Source organism: Grus americana, chromosome 1, assembly GCF_028858705.1.
Source record: "Grus americana isolate bGruAme1 chromosome 1, bGruAme1.mat, whole genome shotgun sequence".
Taxonomy (NCBI): domain Eukaryota; kingdom Metazoa; phylum Chordata; class Aves; order Gruiformes; family Gruidae; genus Grus; species Grus americana.
In genome coordinates, this window is record NC_072852.1 from 22,081,462 (window position 1) to 22,100,670 (window position 19,209).

General features: G+C 38.7%; 1 long non-coding RNA gene across 1 annotated transcript in view; it reads right to left on the reverse strand.

The window, feature by feature from the left end:
- LOC129197414 (uncharacterized) overlaps positions 1 to 17,661 on the reverse strand; it is a 62,003-nt gene extending 44,342 nt beyond the window's left edge. The window contains exons 1-3 of the long non-coding RNA XR_008574318.1: positions 17,522 to 17,661; positions 6,630 to 6,912; positions 1,725 to 1,846 (exon numbers count right to left, since the gene is read on the reverse strand). This is a non-coding gene — a long non-coding RNA (uncharacterized LOC129197414). The remainder of the gene's footprint in view (positions 1 to 1,724; positions 1,847 to 6,629; positions 6,913 to 17,521) is intronic.
- Positions 17,662 to 19,209: the final 1,548 nt, after the last annotated feature.

Here is a 19,209-nt window from a genome sequence, read left to right on the forward strand (position 1 = left end):
TTAACACTTGTAGCAAACAGTGTTTGCTCTGCAAAGTTAGAACATGATTCCGATGGAGGTATGGAAAAAGCCATTCAAGTTTTAACAAATAAATTCATAGGAATCACGATGTGCTGCTGGAAAGCTAAAGTGCTTAAGAGGCTAGATGTGTCAAGTAAATTGAACTATTCACTTCCACATAAATGGAACACTACATCTCTTATAAAACAGTCATTCACGTGAGCCTGGGAAGAGAGGTGGCATGCAAGAACAACACCACCAGTGCACTCCCACAGAACATACTGTATATTTATCAGTATTTTTTTTTCCTTTTTTAAATAACTATCATGTCTGGTTTGCATAATATGCATTTGCCTTCTATGAAAACTCTGAATTCACTTAAGTCCATCCAGCACTAAATATTTTTATCTCTTTCCTCACTAAATACACACTATGTGTGACAAATATATAGACATTTTCATGCTCTGAGGAAAGCAGTAAACCTTTCCCATCCTTCTTCACCTCCTTTGCAATTTTTTGTTTGGTTGGTTGGTTTGGTTTTGGGGTGGGTTTTTTTTGCCTCTGGCCACACTCATATCCTCTTACTATCAGGGATAATTTATACAGATTTATTCCAAGCATCCATAAGTACTCCCAATTATTCTTCTCCAGAACAGACAACCAGAAGCTATAATAAATGAAAGCAAAACAAGTGCAATTCAGAGTAATATGTAACCACACTGAAAAGGCTTATACATAAAAAATAAAATCATCTTCAAGCTGCGTAAATATTAAACTAAACCGCATTCAAAGTCATCTATTACACTACTATATATTGAATTTGTTTTCAAATTTCAGTGCCAAAATAAAGAATTATGGAGTATCTTTCTTTTTAAATACTTTAAGCAGACACAGTTTGCTTTGCTAACAAAACAAGGGTTAGTTCCAGCTCAGCATAAATCTTACACTAGTCACACTTAACTTCATGATAAAGAGTCCATTCACTTTAAAAAGACAGAGGGAGATTCCTCAGATATCTAATTACACCAATTTTCAGTTTATGCTGGAGGACAAAGTAGTTTTAGCAGGACCAACTGTTTGCATCTATACTGCTAAATAGTATAGGGGTAGGGACCAATCTCACACCCTGAGGCTACCCTGTATTTCTCCTGTGTTCCATAAGGTGCCCCTACAGTAATTATTTTACAAGTGAGGTTTTAGTTTGAATTCTCTGATATCATGGCATGTGTACATTACATTCTTTCAGAGCAAAATTTTTTAGAATGAAACTAATATCTGCTGCACATGTTAGAGTCCTGAGTGCAGTAGCAGGCTTTAATTTCCCTGACAAGCCTCGGCTGGGACCTCCACCAACACCCTCTGTCCATTGGCCCAAGAGACTCATTTAAGCTCGGGTGTAGGCCCCTTATCCTTGTTGAGGCTATGTTGTATGTGTACTGTTGTAAATGTCTCTGTTTCCATCTCTGCCTCCTGGATGGATGTTAGGGCTATGTTGTAGACCCATCTTCTGCTGTTACTACTGGACTCAGATGGATTCATTGCCTTGTCTGGGACTTGCACCGTTCAGATGTTGTGGGACTGCACCCTGTTGATGTGCTGCCTGTACTGTGATCACCTTTGGTTCTTGTCTCATCCCCTGCTGCAGAGCAGCCCTGGTCCCACTACTACCTGACAGCAGGCTTTAGAAACTAGTGCCTGAGAACACAAACCCAATGGTATTGTACCTGAGTACTGTAGGAGAAGCCAGACTTGATGTAATTCCACTCCACTGCCTTTAAGAGTAGTCTCAGGTGTGTGCTGTCTTCCACATGTTGTCTTAGACAGTGCCGGTTGGCATAAGAAAAAACTGTGTAAAGAAGAAAGATAATGATGAAGCAGTTTTGATGATGATCATAATAGTGTCTATCCTTAGTCCCTAGCCCTGCTGTAAACATGGGTATTTCTTGCCCATGAGTAAAAATATGGGTACAAGTTAGTCCTGGGGAGATTGCAGGTGGACACAAGAGAAAAACTTTTCACAATGAGAACAATTGGCCATTGGGAATCTTCCTGGGGAAGTGGTGGATTCCCCAACATTGGACACTTTTAAGATTCAGTTGGAAAGGGCATTGGGCCCTGTCTAGACTGTGCTTTTGCCATGAAAGGTTGGACCAGATGATCCTTGAGGTCCCTTCCAACTTGGTGTTCTATGATTCTATGAAATAACATATAGTTAAGATGGCTATTATCTTGGCTGCTGCACTAAAAAACTCACCATACCAACAATAAACGTGTGAATATCCAGACTGAATTTGAGACCAAAACTTATAGGTGTGGACTTTACAGGAACATCATGTGGCCAATTGATAAATAAAGGAGAAATATGATTACAGCTGTTCTGGAGGAGTATTACACAAAACAGACATCATAATAATCTGTGCAGTGTGGGCTCTCCTGTCTTTGCCGGTGCAGATGGCTGGGCATTCTGGGTAGTTTTGCAGGACAGGTTTTTGTAATTTTTCTCTGCCCTCTTAACTAGCTTATTTTGTTCTTTGAAAGAATGGGTCAAGTGGAGTAAAACACATACCTGGAATTTCATATTTTGCATTTGACAACCACCAATTGATAAAGAGAAATCACCAGGAATTGAGGTACTCAGAGAACATATAACACCTCCAGAACCACATGAACAATAGTCAACACTCTGTTACTCATCTTCTCATATTATAACAGTAATTATTATTTGTGAGGATATTCATCTTCAGTCAGGAACTGAGGAGCACATCCTTTTCCCACCAGCCAAATGGTTGCATGTAGGTTTCAATAATGCTGAGCACAAAAGATGTTAAACTTTGGTCTCTAACCCTTTAGGGGAGCACAAAACTATAAATATATCTTCTATAACCACTGTTGGAATAAAAGTAAAGATTTTTCTGGCAGGTGCAGTTTCAGAAAAAGAGTCATTGCCTCTGTAAGCTGGTGAGCCAACTGTCATGCCTTGATACAGGTGCCAAGCTGGGACTGTCAGTGGGAGATGACTTCAGACAGTTCTAAACTTAGCATCCCTTGTATGTTTTTTGCATGTTAAAATAAGATGCAAGTGTTCTTAAATACTTTTTTTCTCAAGTAGGCCTGCGGAAGAAATGGAAGTGGAATGGTGGAGGTTTTTTGGATGATCACATCTGAAATCGGTTTGATTTTAGCAAATATGAGGAATTTTGCAAATATGTACTAATTAACTGTCAGAAAATACCATGAAGTAGGTACATGTTATCACGTCTAGTACCTTTATTACAGATGAAAACACTTGGAGAAAAACTGCAGATTGACTTAGCTATTGCTTGACAACTGGAAAATCTTTTTACATTGAATCTGAACATACTTGGTGTATAAATTGTCAAGAGACAATAAACAGGGAACCTTCCTCCCACCCAGATTACCTTTATGAGCAGTTTCACATTTTAATAGTTTAGCTTTGAATACAATCAATACTGCCTTCTCTTCCCCTTACTACAACAGTAACTTTTGTATCTTCAAGGTATAATAAAGGAAAAAGTCTTGCACAGAACAGAATACCTTCCATAGGTATGAGCGTGATTTGATATATTGATAAATGTCTTATATCAAAATTACACTAGCTTAATGGACTTTGCATTTAATATCTAATAACCATTCTTTTCCAACACAAAGCTCTCTGCTGGCGGACATGTGAACACAAAAGGGAAGGTACTACAAAGAGACCAGTTACAAGACCAAAACACAGGCAAGACTGAGGGGTTGGATCTCTTTTTCACCTTGTATAAAGCAGTGTTATTTATAGTATTAATTTAGAGCACACCCAAGCATGATTTTTCTAACTGTGTAGATCAGAATTTTTTTTAGAAGACATTCAATGACTGTTCTTTCCAAATAAGATGCATATCTGTGATTTTCTCTGGTATTAGTGTTGAGAGATAAAATAATAAAAGATAGGTATTAAATTAAAGTCTGTTTGTTCGTTCAAAACAAGGCACTATAACAAATGTCATTGGGTCCTACTGGAATATAACAAATAGAGAGTTCTATACCAAAGTTCACCTCTCTCAATTAATCAATAACAGTTTCATTAATTTTCTCCTTGTATGAGAAGAACGATGCCTTTTGATGTTGTTTTGCATGTTGACTCCAACCTATCAGCATCACTGAGCAAAGAATGTTTAGTCACACAGAAATAATGATTTGTATTTAACACTCTGGAACTTCTGATAGTTGATAAAGCCAACATGCTTGCTACCATGATTCGATATACTGCTTTTTGCTATTGATTGAAGCATTCATTACCTTTCTGGCTTTATTACCAACACGTCATGGTTATGCTTAATTGATGTTTCTGTATTTTTCCCTACAGCTGCAGACTCACAAATTTAAAAAGGGGCTAACTGCCTTTCTCTTAAACCAGACAATGCCTGAATTAATTCTCTACACTGACACCTCTGGATTTAAGATCTGGCTTTGGCTCAAATTGTAAAGTCTCATTTAGACCATATGGCTTGACTGTCATACCGTAATTAAGCAAATGGTGGGGGAGCATTTTATTAATTGGTAACTGGCTCTACACTCTTTCGAGAGTTTAGAAGGCCATTACATATAACATGGTAGAAACCAGTGTTTTCTGGTAGCATAGAGAAAGGAGAGGGACAAGAACAGAAGAAAAGTGAGAAGCTCTGTAAAAGTCCCATGTTCAGAGAGATGGTACATACCAGCCTGTTCCTTCTCCTTTGCTCCTACACACCAGAAATCCTCCTCTTTCCCCACTGTAAGTCTAATGGCAGTCCCATAGGGATGGAAAATTACTGTCTTGTATCCTAAAGCAAAGAAATCTTTCATGCCCTTCAAGGAGTGCAAATTCTCTACTTTAAGAATTTTAGAGGGAGAGAGAGATATTTTTTCTCCCTTCCCTGCCACTGCTCAGGAGACTTCAGCCAGAATAAGGAAAACATGACACTATTTCCCCTTCCAACTGCCTGGGTGCTCATTCACCCAACATCAACTCAGTCTAAAATCACTACACACTCATACCTTCCTTAACACACGTATGGGCTTTGGCTTTTAGCAACAAAAAAAATGGACAGAAATTTAAAAAGACTGTAAAACACTCAGATTTTGAGTACTCTTGGTTGCAGAGTAAGATTAAAACAGGTAGTTCTTTGTTCCCTGGTCATTTTTATTACATTTAATCATGTATATTGATGTACAATTGAACATCTTTATGCCAGTTCAAACAGCACTTCATGAACAGATTAAACAATTGATGAACAGTTTCTTTTATAGACAAATTTGGAAAAGTGACTGAGCCAAGTGTAGAATCATAGAATCGTGTTGGCTGGAAAAGGCTTTTAAGATCGTCCACTCCAACCATTAACCTAGCACTGCCAAGTCCACCACTAAACCATGTCCCTAAGCATCACATCTATGTGTGTTTTAAATACCTCCAGGGATGGTGACTCAACCACCTCCCTGGGCAGCCTGGTCCAATGCTTGACAACCCTTTCGGTGAAACAATTTTTCCTGATATCTAATTTAAACCTCCCTCGGCACAACTTGAGGCCATTTCCTCTTGTCCTATCACTTGTTACTTGGAAGAAGAGACCAACAGCCACCTGGATATAACCTCCTTTCAGGTAGTTGTAGAGAGCGATAAGGACTCCCTTCAGCCTCCTTTTCTCCAGACTGAACAACCTGAGTTCCCTCAGCTGCTCCTCATAAGACTTGCTCTCTAGACCCTTCACCAGCTTCATTGCCCTCCTATGGACACGCTCCAGCACCTCTGTCCTGTAGTGAAGTGCCCAGAACTGAACACAGCAATCAAGGTGTGGCCTCACCAGTGCTGCATACAGTGTACAACTATTCTGAAGTTGTTTGTGTCAGAAAACTTTAACCTCAGTTGGACATGATAGTCCTAATGAAACACTGACCTACGTACCATAAGATTGTTAACTCTACATTTGATCAGATTTTAATTTTGCCAAATATGTCTATTTCAATCCTGCAAGCTTCAGCTGTTCATCCTTCAATTTATGTTTAGATGCCTATTTATGTCATGTAGCAAGACTTCTTTCTAGTGGTAGTGTTGGCATTTTCTCTTGAACAACTTTTCAAGCATTCAAGTGGTTGTATACAGTTGACATTGTATACAATACTATTCAAAAGATTAGTGAGACATTGTTTAATTGTTAGATACCATGAGAAAGAAGAACATTGGGAGCAGATTTTGCTATTCCTTTGTTGTTATAAGAAGGTGGAAGCTGTAAGTTCTTATAATACCGTAAGACCAGGACCATGCTATACTAACTCTTGTAAAACTCACAGACGAAAGAGATTAATTTCCACCCCAAAGAGTTTACAGTCTGTATGTCTAATATCAAATGTGTGATAGGTAAAAGATGAATCTCAGCATAATAGGCCATGGCATCAGTGCTCTTGGAGGTCAGTGACTATCAGGTTTCCCACTGGAAGATTTTCACAAATAATTTAAAAAAGGTGGTGGGTTTCTGAGTATTACAAGAAGTTCTTCCTAAGAGGCAACACAATGAAAAGTGTGAAGGTATTTGAAAATTTAACATACAAGTGAACCAAGCAAACATTAGAGAGAGACAGCACATGCAGCTTACCTTGATGTAAGCATGATGATAGTTCAGAAAGTATCCTAATGATGTGGAAGTATCCTATATGTGTGGAATGTGAGCAGATGTGCACAGCCAGAATTGAAGAAGCTGAATGAAGACAATCTCAACACATTCAGATTCCAATGAACCTCTTTACGAGAGCTTTGAAGTTTAGACACTGGCAGCTTTAGTAGATCTGTCAAAGCCAAACGTCTCCTCAGGGTTCATAGACAAGATTCATGTTGAGTTTGGTCCATGTCTTTGAAATGCAAGTTTTGTTGTGCTCTCACTATTCGAATAGAAAGAATAGTTGTCCTTTAGTCAGTTTGGTTATGAAAAGACTGAGGAAAATCAGAACTTTTTAATAGCAATATTGAAATAAAAACTTCAGAGAATACACTACATGAAAAAACAAACATGTTCTGTCTATACTATCTCCTCTCCAATTTTCTTGTATTTCCTGGACTTTTTCTATACCTTTCATATTTTTGTCTTCCTTAATAGGATCCAACTACTCTGGAGAATGCTGGAAGTTCTTTAATTCTCCTTTCATATGTAACTTATCTGAAATGCAACTCCACATGGTAGCAACCATTGCCAACTTCTAATTTTTAGAGAGGTGAGAACTCATGAGAAGATCAAAAGCAGCCTTCTAATATATTGCTAACTCTTATTTTCAGCAACTAAGTTGTTTACTCAAATAGCATTACAATTTCCCCATGCTGAAAAGTGAAAGCAAGCAATTCCTTCCATATGTCAGCTTTTTAATAATCAATTAAGTTAACAAGAGCTCTGCCATCTGCACCTGATCCAGTGACAGAATACCACTCCCAGAGGGGAAGCATCTTCAGTTTGCATTCACCTGAATCTCAAATAAAGAAGAAGGTGAGCAGAGGAATCAAAGGGAATGAAAGAACAAGCAAGGTAAAGTCCCAGCTGGAGGAAGGAAGCAGAGATGTATGTTTTCATGTCCAGCAGGAAGACATTAAATCTAAGGTGTTTCACTAGAGAGAAATAAACCTTCAAACTTTCAATACTGGTAAAAGAGTAAATTCAGTCAGAATAAAAGGCCTCATTTACACAGTTTGCCCATACACCAGTCAGATTCAGTTCTTCAAAGGTAATATCAAATTCAAGCCTGAAAGTAATGTAACCTGAAGAGAATACACTAGAACAAGGCATTGATCCAAAGCTCAGGAGACCGGACGTCAATTTGCAGCTCAGCTGTAGGGATTGACCTTGTTGTAACCCTGCATGGGCTGCAATGGCAGATATAGCATTGTCTGACTGGTCTGTTTAGGTTACTAATTATTTTGGGAGATGGCCATCTTTTGCACAAGAAAAAGCCTACAGATTGTATTTTTCACCTACATATGTTGATCTTCTAAATTTCCAGAAAAATTGCCGGTTTTGTCTTGATAGCACACACCGAAGTGCTACTGATCCTCCAGCATGTAGTCTCAGGCCTGTCTGATAGGCACTCATACTATACATCTTGCTAGACCACACTTTTCTCACAAATTAGAGCAAACAAGCAAAAATACAGGAAGTACAATTTTTTACTTTTAATTGTTTTATTTGAGAGCCACTGCTATTCAGAACTGGTTCCCTGATCAATGGCCCTTTATGCTTAGAAAAAAAAGAAAAAAAAAAAAAACAACCACAATCTCCTGCAAAAATAAATATGTCTGAGTCCGGGTATGGAGGAGAGGAGCTACAGATGGTGTCTGAGAAACCTCACTGACAATTCCGTTCATTGCCCTGAGTTGCCTTGTGACCCTGCATCATTAGAAAAAAGGTTGTGCATCTTAATTTTGCATGGGCAATGAAGATGTTAGATTGAGAAAACACCGTTACAGCAAAACAAATGAATTACAAATAACTTCCGTCCAGTGGATTCTGCTGCATCTAACTGCAGCAGAATGGGAGAGAAGACAGCAAGAGGAGGAGGTAACTGCTAGATGGCCACAGTGAGACAGATTAGCTATGGCTGTGCCCCAGGTAGCTGAGGAAGCTGACTACTTTGAAGAGAATAAGGGAGAATTAGAGACAAGGGCAGACCCTGTATAGGTACACCTATACAGTATGTTAAATTACTAGCACCTGCACATCCTCTGTACTGGCTGATTGGCACTGACTGCCATTCAACAGCCCCTGGCAAGCTTTTGGCCTGGGCCAGCTCACACTCTTCCAGATACTTCATAGGCATGGTTCAGCACGGAAGTGGTTTGTGAGCAGCCGGTCTGTTTTGGTGGCTGATACAGTTTACTACCATAGATGGAAGACGTTCCCTTTATTCAGTGCCCAGGAATATGCCTGGGTATATTGAACTTGCTAATACAGTATATATATATTAAATGCCATTCCACGGTTTGCTACATGGAGGTAACAGAATACTTCAGGAAAAAAAAGCCCTTCCCAAACAAAACTCACCTGTAAATGACTTTTTGCAGAATTAACTAGCACTATCAAAACAGATTTTTTTCACGTTATCCAGTTTTCTCTCCCAAAAGCACAGAAAACCATAAGAACAATCAAAAATCCTTTTTGAAAACTTTCTGAACAGAACACAATCACAAGGTTATACATTAGTGAGGCATTACGAGTGGCAACTGGGTCTCATGCAGTAACCACCAACCACAGTGCTGCTGGTTTAGTAGTCCTTATGCTTTTTAGTGAGTAAATGCAGGATGACTGAAGGTCTTGATTAAGGCTTTGATGTATGCAAGGTCAATTCAGAGCTAGCACACTTGAGCTAGATCTTGATCCATAATCGATTCATATTTTGTACGTGTTCCTTACATTGATGACCACTGCCTCTTGGCTGACAAGCAGTAGCTATGTGAGTGTCCTTTTCAAACAAGGCAAATGTCCTTCACCTCACATAATTATGGTCTGTTGCATTATGCCATATGAGGGGAAAAGACCTCTTATTTGTCAAGCTTTTAAAAGAATAAGAAAGAGGTTGCCTGCATACTGAGCTATATGGCTCCTAATTTCCAGAGTTACAAAAATAAAATAGATGGTCAAAACAACTTACTGGTATAGGTACCTTGGCAGAAATTGCAGCCAGATAACATGTGGAGCCTTATTATGTCTTCTAAAAAGATATGGCTATAAAATATTCAGAGTTTACCTTTCTCTAGTCAGCTGAGTTAAGGACAGAAAAAGATAGCTTGGAGAAATAAAAAAAGCAGCAGCAAAGAGCAGGTATTCAGTATATTTATACATAAAAAAAATTATCCTTGTAAATGCCACATACACTTGCAAATTCTGCTGCACAGACAATGAGGAAAGGTCATTCTGATATTTTTAACTTTTACCAGTGCCCAGATAATATTTACTGGTCATTATCATCTCTGACATTGGCCTTCAAATAGGATTGCTCTAAGATGAGCAAACCATTCAAGCTATCTGCATTTTCCTTGCAGATCATATCAAAAATATGCAGATCATATCCCAAATTGGGATTAAAATCATATGGCTCTGCTACTTTAACTTTGCCTTAGAGGAGAATTCACTGAGGACAGCCCACACAGAGTCCAGATTAATCATCTACCTGTACATGTTGCCACAATAGAAAAGAGAGAATTGTTTTCCAATGTAAACTGCCCCCATGTTCAAGACAGGACACTGTAGTAGGGTATTGTCAGGTGATTCTTGTCTTAAACAGTTTTATCCTCTGGAATAGCTTGAGAAATTCCACATTAGCTATGACAAATAGCTAATGTTTTTTTATTTTCCAGAGGAAAAAAAATGTTAAATCTGAATTTATTTATTCACTTGAAGTAATTCATTTGTTCTAGTGCAGTCTAGAACTTTTATTGGTGGTAGCTTAATCTACCACCTACTCATAACCAGGGACCATTAGTAGTGTAAATATATTAAAAAAATTGTCATCTTAATTTAGAATGATGATTAGTGAAAAAGAACAAAAAACAAACAAACAAAAAAGAATGGGTAATAATAAAGACGTCTCCTTATTTTAGAACACAATGTTTTGGTGCGTGGCAATCTGGCCTTTGTAAACAGAGTAGTCTTGATCTGCTTTGTTAACGATTTTAAGAATAGGATATGAACTGATAAGGCAATCAGGCAACTATAACATAAAAGTCCTTGAGACGCCATAAAACTGAAAAGTCATTTTACAGTCTTGCAAAACAAAGCTGAGTAGAATTACAGGTGCTTTTAGAAGTAAATGTATTGGGTTTGTGTGGCAAGGTTTTGACAGTGAGGGGGCTACAGAGGTGGCTTCTGTGAGAAGATGCCAGAAGATGCCCATGTCCAACAGAGCCAATACCAGTCAGCTCCAAGACAGACCCGCCACTGCCCATCAATGACAGTGGTAGTGCCTCTGGGATAACAGAGTTCAGAAAGGAAGGGGGAAAAACCTGCAGAACTGCATCTGGAGAGAGGCGTGAGAATATGTGAAAGAAACAACTCTGCAGACACCAAAGTCAGTGAAGGAGGAGGGGCAGGAGGTGCTCCAGGCACCAGAGCAGAAATTCCACCCTGCAGCCCATGGCAAAGACCATGGTGAGGTAACCTGTCCCCCTGCAGCCCGTGGAGGTTGGTGGTGGAGCAGATATCCACCTGCAGCCCATCCCCACTCTGGAGCAGGTGGATGCACCCGAAGGAGAATGTGACCCCATGGGAAGCCCATGCTGGAGCAGGCTCCTGTCAGGACCTGTGGACCCGTGGAGAGAAGAGCCCACGCCAGAGCAGGTTTGCTGGCAGGACTTGTGACCCCGTGGGGGACCCACGCTGGAGCAGTCTGCTCCTGAAGGTCTGCACCCTGTGGAAGGGACCCATGCTGGAGAAATTGGTGAAGAACTGCAGCCTGTGGGAAGGACTCACATTGGAGAAGTTGGTGGAGGACTGTCTCCCATGAGAGGGACCCCACACTGGAGCAGGGGAAGAGTGTGAGGAGTCCTCCCCCTGAGGATGAAGAAGTGGCAGAGACAATATGTGATGAACTGACCACAACCCCCATTCCCCGTCCCCCTGTGCCGCTGAGCGGGGAGGAGGTAGAAACTGAGAGTGAAGTTGAGCCCGGGAAGATGGGAGGGGTGGGGGGAGGTGTTTTAAGAGTTGGGTTTATTTCTCATTGCTCTGATTTGATTTGTAATAAATTAATTTCTCCGAGTCAAGTCTGTTTTGTCCATGACGGTAATTGGTGAGTGATCTCTCCCTCGACCCACAAGCCTTTTGTTATATTTTCTCTCCCCATCCTGCTAAGGAGGGGAGTGACAGAGCGGCTTGGTGGGCACCTGGAGTCCAGTCAGGGTCAACCCACCACAGTAACTTAAATGTGGACTCAATACATTCTTCCACCCAAAAAGAGAGCTTATACAGATTCTATTACGCCAGGTTGAAGGGTAGCATATGTCTGCTGTGAGTAAATCTTATCTGGCTGTGAAAGCATAGCCTGGAAGCATATCATGCCAACAGACTTTACTCGTCTCCTTTATGTTCTGCAAAAATTACACAGGCATTTCATCTTTTGCTATGTTAAAATATTAGCATGCCTTTATTTAAATCAAAGCTGAAATGGAGCTGGAAATTTAGGCAACAGTGCATAGCTAGGGATCACTGCGGCCATAACCTCTTTATTTTGCCATCCCTCTTTTGCATACTACGTGGCAGGAAAACAAGAATTTAAGATGCCTTATCTTCCTATTTTTTTTCCACTTGAAAGGCTCCTCAAACTGAGGATATTAATTGAGATAAACAAAAGCTGTGGACAATACCACAGCATCCCAGAGCTTCCATAGTGGACTACAACATCCATCCAGTAATCTTAAGAAATTCACAGGTTCGTCACTTTGTCCCTGTGGTGTGGTCTGCTATTGCTCTGCCTCAGAAAGGCAGCAAACAAATGGGTCAGAAGAGCAAAGCCAAATAGCTGACCTCTAGAACATCTGCTGCTAACTCTTTTAGCTCAGTAATAATAATGGAAACGTGTATGATTTATTAGATAGTTACATTTATGAAAATGTCTTAAAGGGGTAGAAGTGGGAGAGTAAGAATAGAAGATGAGTCCATCATTGGCAGATTGTTTGAGATGTGAAAAACAGGTTTCACACCCCTGAAATTCTCTGCTGAAGGAAACTCCTTGCACATCTCTATCAAAGGCATTATTGACTTATATGGATAAAATAAGCAGCCATCCAGAAAAATATTACAGGAACTATTACTGCTGTTCTACATGGGGTTGGAAATACTGGACATTTAATTATAGTTTATCTTATTTTTCTGCTATTCTGACAGAATATGTTGAAGAGTCTTTAACTATTTAAAAAATCTGATGTGTTTTGTCACTTTTTAAAGTCACTTCATTAAATTTATGAAGTATATTGTCTGTAAAAACAAAGATAGTAAAGTATGAAATCACACTTCAGCCACAAGACCTAAATCCAGTATGGAGAGACAGTGATAATTCTGATTATGAACTTAATAATCCTCTAAAATATTTTTTAAATTGCAGACGAATCAAAAGGATGTAATTTTAGCTTATCAGCAACCAACAGCAGCACTATAGCTAAATTTAGCTATATGAATGCTAGTACTGCTGCAAGTTGTGTAGTACTTAAAGTTAATCATAAGACCTTGTAGCTGTATAATGTGGGAAACTATTCCTCAGAGGAGAGCAACAAAAAAGTTCTTTTCAAGCACTGTGACAAACATTGCAGGTTTTAAAATAAGATTTCACATAGGGGCTTGTCATATGTAACCTGCATGTTTGGCACCTAGGCTTTTCCTGCCTTTCCCTCCATCTCAAAGGATGAGTGCTCATGTTTTCCAAGATCATGAGGTTCTGGCTGGCAAATGAGTCTATATTGAAACTAATTTCAAGTCACTTTGATGTATAATTAACAATGCCCACTCAAGGGTTCATATGCTTGCAATATCCAAATCCTTCAATAAGGTCTTGATCCAAAGTTCCTTCAAGCTGACAGGAGCTCTTCCATTGCTTTTGCTATATTTGGTCAGAAATCCAAATCAATAAAGAAAAGGGATAGGAAAACCTCCATAAGTCATGTATCTCTAAGGACACTTTTATTACATTTTTCTGATGCATAAAAAAAATCCATATTATTTAAGAGTAGTGTTTTATTCAGCTAGGCCTGTAAGGCAGAAATGTCTGTCTGACAACTGTGAGAGATCCAGGGTCCTCCCACAGTTACAGCAGTAGGGATCTGTCGGTCATTGCACATTTAACAAATGTCAGGGGAATTCTGTGATGGATTTTCATTCTTACATAGCAAAGCATTGCAAGCAGCATATAATTAAACTTCACAAAGGACATTTTGTTGAAGGCAAGTGACTTGACTAAGGCAGGGAAGACTCAATGTCAAAGTTGGACTCAGAATTCAGTCCATGCACTAAACTATCTTTCCACCTGTAAAGTGCTCAGCATCTGAATCAGTCCATGCCTTCATTGCAACAGCCATTGCAACATTTTCAACCACGTTAATGTCAGGCAGCCAACATATCTGGAAGATTATACAGCTTATGCATGTGTGGTGGGCTGACCTTGGCCAGCTGCCAGACACCCACCCAGCCACTCTCTTACTCGTCAAAAGAATGGAGGCAGAAAAAAAGCTGAAAACTCCCATAGGTCAAGATGAAGACAGGGAGGTCACTTACCAGTAACCATCACAGGCAAAACAGACTTGACCTTGAGAAAATTAATTTCATTTAAAATAGATCCGGATAGTGAGAAACAAAGACAAAAACTAAAATACGCTCCCCACCCCCTCTTCTTCCCAGGCTCAATTTCACTCCTTTGTTCCCAACTCAAAGTCGTGCAGGGGATGGGGAATCGGGGCTGTGGTCAGTCCATAACAGCTCCTCTCTGCTGCTCCTTCCTTCTCACACTTTTCTCCTGCTCCAGCGTGGGTCCTTCCCATGGGCTGAAGTCCTTCATGAACAACTGCAGCATGGATCCTCAAGAGATACTGACCAGACCTCCCCAGTGATGTGAGTTATATGAATGGAAACATTTTCCCAGTCAAATATGCTAGAGATAAAAGCAAAGGACAATGAAGAAAATAGAAATACTGATATTTTGTTCAACAGATGAGCCTGCCCTTGCAGAAAGTAGTGATTGGAGGGAAAACTTGAGGACAAACATAGCTGAGAGAATGAAAGTACAGGAAATGAACTCAAAATTGTGAGAAGCAGAATCTGGAATAGAAAAGGAGGCAATGGATGACACCTGAGATAGCTGGGCTAGCATTCACCTGAAGAACATCTATTACTGAAGAGGTCATCTGCATGGAGAAGGAACTCCAGATAGCTGAGGAGGTGTCAGTGACAAATTCATTCTTTTAGAGACATCAGAGGAGAAAGAATAATAGACAAGGGTGAGAAACATAGGGCACTGACATTGAATTTTAGTTTGATCAAGCATTCTCACACAAATGGTTGCATGAGGAGTTTCAGCAAGGGCTTTATGTGAGATGAAGGTTAGGTTTCTGCATAAGAAGTCCTCTTGCCTATCATCTTTCTGCCTTCTGCCTTCTCCCTTGAGCATCCTCTGCCATGCTGCTTCTCTCCTCCCTCACCAGCCCCCATCTCCTTTGTCTCTGTGCATGCCTCCCCTCCTTTTGCTTTCTTTTCTATTTGATGTAATAACAAATTAAACGAAACTCAGCTCCTTCCCTTTTCTAAGTAGTAAGAAAATAATATTTCATTAGTTTATTGTGTTTCATACCAAAAGTAAGAAATTAATGCAATATCTTCAAACTACCACCCTTTTGTAGTGTTTCTTCCCATTATTCCATTCTGGTTTGTCAATTTACACTACAACTACTACTTCTTGGTTTAGGGTTCTTCTCCTAACTCCGTTTGGAGTTTCAACCAGAAGGACTTAAGCACTGAAGTGGAAAAACAATATTACACATATAGTCAGTAATCTCCCCCTGTAACCTGAAACAGTCACTGTCTTGGTCTTCCAAAACATTTCTGTGTAAACAGTATCTAACCATTGTATTCTCCAAATGACAGAGTAGTACCTTACTGGAATTTAGTTGTGTATGTGTTGTATTCCATCTAACTCGTACACAGCTTTGGTGAAGAAAGGAAGGACTTCAAGCTACTTTTAGGTAACACTAGAAATGAAAGTGTGTCTGTGTTATGTGCTTTTACATAAATATCCCTGGCCATGTACGCTGATCGTAAGACTACAGAAATTAGTCAGTTTATTCAAGTAACATTAACTTTTCAGACAATGAAACTAACAGGTCAATAGCAAACATTCAATGTTGTGACATTCTTTGACTGAAAAGATTAATTTTAAGAGAACTTACAAAAACTGGCATTCAGTAGTGGTGCTCAGAAAAATGCACTCGGCATGTTTCTAGGTTACAATTATCAAAAGAAAACCACATTTACATTTCAATATGTGATGAATGATTTCTTTTATTACCTCCAAATATTATAAATTGTTATTGCTGTTTATTCAGTTAGATTTTCATCTCTTTTTGGTAGGAAAACTTTTTTTTATAAGCTTTATAAATATTTCGTAACCCCAGCAATTGTTTGCTTCCATTTTTATTATTTCTGAAGATATTGCCTAAAGTGTCAAAATGTTCAGTAAGTGTAATATGATGTCTGCCGTAAAAATTGTTTTGTAAATATTTTTTAGTTCTATTATGATATGCAAAATGTAGATCTCTAGCTGTTTAGCAATTATTTATTTTTATTGCTGTTTAGCAATTATATATCTTTGGAAGCACTTTTAGATCGCTCTGCTAACTTGTAAATGTCTATGCTAACTCTGTACTGATTGCTTTCCTGATAATTTCCTGATTTCAGTACTTTTAAGAACTAAGTTTCACACGTGTTGGATAATTCCAATAAATTAAATGTATGTCCATTTTCAGGACCAAAATCAATAGCCAGCAAAGTCTGTCCTGAATATTGAAAGTCTTAAGTCACGATAAGACATATACTGCTATTGATATAGTCAAATGGAAGTTGTGAGAAGGGCAGTGTTAAATGGGAAAGCATATGAGTGATTTTAAATAGTGTTCTAGAACTTAATTTAGAAAGCTTCTGATTTTACTATTATTATCATTATTTTTAACATCCTCACATTTACTTCCTGCTTCCTTCAATCTGGGAATGCAATCTTTTCTAAAGAAAGCTCATCACAAGCAACAATTAATTTGTGTAGGATCTTGAACAATTAAGCTATTGCTGGCCTACAGCTACAGTGTTCTAATTCCAGATACACTCACATGATGGTACTATAATTAAAAACAGAGAGGAGAGAGTGTAAAAACAACATGCAGTCACACTATAAAACATGTCTTCAGTAGCTACTGGAGAGTCACATGGTTATAATCACAGCAAATTAATAAGAATCTAAAAATAGTTGTGTTCATTTCCTGTGCATTACACATTGCACATCACTGATAAATTATTTTCACACTGTGTTGCAGGTCACTGATAAATTAGCTATAAACATTCTGTCCTCCCGAATAGATTAGTTTATCATTATCTACATGAATGCTTTCCGCATGGCTCTTTATCAGGAGTTAAGAAAACTATACTCATGAGTTATCACATCTAATCCAATGTATTCGATCAGTGCTATAAAAACATTATGAAATAAATCCATTCTTGCTGTATATTACTTTAATGGGATTAATTGATCCTTCACTGAATTTCATTATAAAGAAGGACAAAATAGTGAGCATTTTATTCTTGTAGATCATATTCTGAATAAAGAGTGTAAACAAAACAGTCACAAAAAGAACCCTTTTCTAAGTCGTTCCCCTTGAAACAACTGAAAAATCCTTTAAAGTACTAAAGCTAGCATCTATATTAAAATAAAAAGCATATATGGGCCTTTTCCAAAGAGTATTAAAGTAAGGAAAAAGACTTACTGTGACTGGAATGGGTTGTAAATCCAGGTGAAATGTAGAAGGGTAGTTGTACCTGTCACCTTCATGTTGTTCCACTTGGGTTCTCAGTAGCAATTCCCGCAATTAGATACCCCATGGCTCCCTCTTTACCACCGAGCAATGACCAGGCTATCATTACTACTAAGTTTTAATCTTCCTGACTGCCATCATATCAAATGATTCCTATGGGTTACCTGAGCTGAGAACTGAGCTGGGATTAAAGATTTTCTAAGGCTCAGGAGTTTAGAGTTTTGATAGCAAACCAAAACACTATTCAGATAAGTGTCTCTGTGCAAATCACCAGACTCTTTTCATAATTAACTAAATTGCCACTCCTTAGATATTTTTTACATAAGGAACAAGTTAAACATCTCAGAATAGCAGCAAACTTTGGATGGCATGGAAATATATTGGACTTTAAAATGGAATTTAAGGATTTATCACATAAACTGTATGACTTTCTTTTAACTCAAAAAGCATACTGATAAAACTAAAAAGGAAGGGGAACTAAAGATCACCTCTACACATGTAGAAAAACGGGAGCTCCTCCCTTCCTATCTTTCCTATTCATCCTCCTCCTCTTTCCTGGTATTTGATTGCTTGCTTTTTGGAAAAATAAAGATCCTACTTAGTCGTAGGTAAATCTCACTTACAAGAAAATATGTATGAATATATTAAGCAAAACACAATCAGCTCTTTTGATACAATGCAGGACTTGTTTGTTTGTTGGTCTGGGGCTTTTTTTGGCGAGTACTGTTCTTGGCACTTTCTGTATCATTGTCTTGCATTGTCAAAACCAGAAAGGAGATAAGAATTTAATAAGTCTGCAAATTACTGTAATATAGAGTTAAACAGAAATATGGTTTTTAAGGTGCATTTTTGAGTCATTTTTGGTAATTGGCACACTTCTCTGGAAATCTCAAATCTAAGCCATGTTAAAGTGGTTGCAGAAAAGAGGAGGTGAATGAAAGGAACAGGTAGTTCTGCAGACATCTAAGCCCAGATAAGTGGGTATATTCCATTGCAGAAATGAAAGAATCCAGGCCAAAACGACTTGAGCAAGATGTCCCCGGAGAGGAGCCCAAATTGCTTCTCACTCTGCAACTGTTAGAAATTTTCTTTCATGCAACAGGGAAAAGAATAAAGAAAGAAGTGTTAAAAAGAAAAGTTGAGTTTTGTTTCCTTTTCCCATTTCACTGAGTAGTTAAAAAAAATAAATTTGGTGTTGCTGAGCAGTAGAAACCTACTCAAAGTCATACGATTTAAAACCTAGCCAACTTTTTTGGCAGTTAGAAAAAAATGGGTTAAACACTGTAACTGAGTATCAAGAATTTCAGCAGAGCACTTTTTCAACCTTACCTGACATAAAAAATTTCTTTAAGCTGGTGAGTTATTTACCTAGCAATTTACCTAGCAAATTTGAGATAAGATGATAAGAGGTGAGGCACGGGCTTGGCACTGGAAGCTCCATGACTATAGCCAATTTCCCAGTGGTCAGTTAATAGAAACGTAAACCCGGAGCTGGACAAAACTGGTTTTAGAATTAACAAAGAGAACAAACACACAGTATCTGACAAACATTAATGGCACCATATACAGTAAATTCAGTAACATGCAGGTGCAGACCAATGAAGAAAGATCAAAGATGTAAAAGCTTGCTACCGAACATT